A 2,378-nucleotide genomic window follows, 5' to 3' on the forward strand; every position below is an offset into this window, starting at 1 on the left:
CAAATTATATTTCAATAGTGAGATTTACCAGATAAAAAGAAATAAAACTTTACTAACTCACAGGGAAAATCTCAACATTTTAAGGTGTTGTTAATCAAAATCAGGTTTTTTTTGCTACTGCTCAAAAAAGTGCTTCAAAATGTTTTGTGATTATATTTCAGACAGTTCATTGTAATACATTGATAAGACATTTATTCATTATATTTTGACAAAACTCAACTTTTGCTAACGTTTTAATGAAAACACTATATTTACCCATTTCTTCATATCCCACTTTTAGACTTAATCCTCGTTTCAATGCGACGGGTCACAAATGGCTTCATCGTGAACAGAGTATAAATTATCATGCAAACAATAAACAAGTTTTGCTTTTCCGATACATTTGAATGCATCACTAGACCCCTCCCCTCTAGACACAGAAGTTGTGTTTCCATTGCAAATGTGCGCAAAATGTTGTCAATATTGTGTTAATGTCGAAAACACGTTTCACAACTGCAGTGTTTCCACTAAGTAATAAATGTTATTAAAGTCACGTGAATACGTTTGTTCTCATGATAAGTCATTACAAACATGGCAGCGATGGATGTAAACACATAGCATGTTGCTAGCGCTCATCGTCTGCGTCTTATCGAGGCTTTCGAGTGACAAGACCCTTATACTTGGGAACGGCTTCCTCTTTTCATCGTCTTTTTCGTCAACAGAAACAGACGGTTGTTGATCACGTGACTCCTGTGATGTGAAAAAAAGGTGTTTCCATTGCAGTTTTGTGAAAAACACCTATTTTGATACGACCAAAAAACCACCTCATCCTAATGCAAAAACATTTTATCAAAAACGTATGTTTTTTTTCTAAACTGACGTGTTTCCATTGAGCAAATTTATTTTCAAATGGAAACGGCTACAGAGAGGAGCGTAGGAAGAACATGGCGGCAGCAGGAGGTTCAGGTGAGCGTGTGAATGAGACTAAAACTGAAGACAACTCAGATTAACTAGTTCAGAAGTTAAACTGCACTGGATTAATAATCTGGCAGTGGTTTGGATTTCATAAAGACGACGAACAAAATGCGGTAATTTGCAAAACAAGCCGTTCTGGGTTTTGTTTTTGTATTTTAAAGACATCACATTTTTGATTTTACATTTATGTTAAAAGCACAAGAGCACCTTTTTAAGTTTGAAGGTTTATTTTTCTCTTTCACTTGATGTTTTGCTGCTGTGGTCCATTAATTTTTGAGTTTATTGAAGATCTAGATTCTAGAGTGCAGACAACAAAAAGACAGTGGCAATACTGTAATTCATTTGTGGAAAAACTTGTGACACTGTTGGTTAAAATAAAACATTTACATTTGTTCAGATTCAGTATTTATATTTTTGGATCCGTTTTAATTGTTTTTATTGATTTTTTTGGTGTCATTATAATAGATATCGTGTATCGCCCAGCCCTACATGACACCATGTGAGTTTGTTTTCCAGACCAGACGTCTGTCACCACAAGGACCTTCACAGAAGACCAAGCAGGTGGTCTTCAAGTCCTTCTGCTGGCCTCAATGTGATTTCTGAATGAGGTGGTGAGGGGCTGAATTCAGCCCACCTCTGATGCCTGCATGAGGCAGTGATGGTCTTTAAACTGAGTTAATGTGCAAAGTTTGAATCAGAGACTCTTAACCTGTGGGCTGCGGCCCACAGCGCCACCTTGAGGGTCTCAAAGGAACAACAGTTTTTAACTTTGGGCCACAGAGGGCCGTGGGACCACATTGATTTTAAATGAGGTGCAATACACTTTCTCACCACTAGTAGCAGTAGTGCACCACTCAGATGTTTAACAACTTTTTAATATGTAGAAGAAGAACCTTAGAAACCTGCTGAGAACAAGTACACTTCGCTGCAGCATGCAGCTCGGGGCGGTGACAGACCTTTCCGTCAGTCCCATACCTTATATGGAAATGGGACTATTGCATTCCGGAAATGAARGGGGCGCTAGTGACACTATTTTCTATCGAACACTATCAACACTAACAATACAAATTTTACAGTAAGGAATTTCTTATCTTTATTTGCACCCATCCTTTCTCTCTTTTATGCAAGTTTGTTTGTTTGTTTGAAATACGCCTTATTGTTTGTACATTGTATCATTTTGTGTGTTCTTTGTTGTTTAATAAAAAAAAAAATTACAGTAAGGAAATGGCTACACAACGTGTTATGTCACGTGGTATGTCCCTTTTTCATTTTCAAATCTTTATTAAATCTTTGTTGTTTTTGGATATTAAAATTATATTACAGTAACAAACTAACCTTAGCCATTAAACCTGTACAAAAGGCCCTGTTTACTGGTTATGCTTCTTCTAAGTAAAATAATGCTGTAGTATCGGTGCGTCCACCAG

General features: G+C 36.9%; 1 protein-coding gene across 1 annotated transcript in view; it reads right to left on the minus strand.

The window, feature by feature from the left end:
* Positions 1-2,378, minus strand: part of LOC106527859 (coatomer subunit delta) — a 20,869-nt gene that overhangs the window by 1,702 nt on the left and 16,789 nt on the right. The window lies entirely within an intron of this gene.

The sequence above is a fragment of the Austrofundulus limnaeus genome, unplaced genomic scaffold (assembly GCF_001266775.1).
Source record: "Austrofundulus limnaeus strain Quisiro unplaced genomic scaffold, Austrofundulus_limnaeus-1.0 Scaffold345, whole genome shotgun sequence".
NCBI classification, from domain to species: domain Eukaryota; kingdom Metazoa; phylum Chordata; class Actinopteri; order Cyprinodontiformes; family Rivulidae; genus Austrofundulus; species Austrofundulus limnaeus.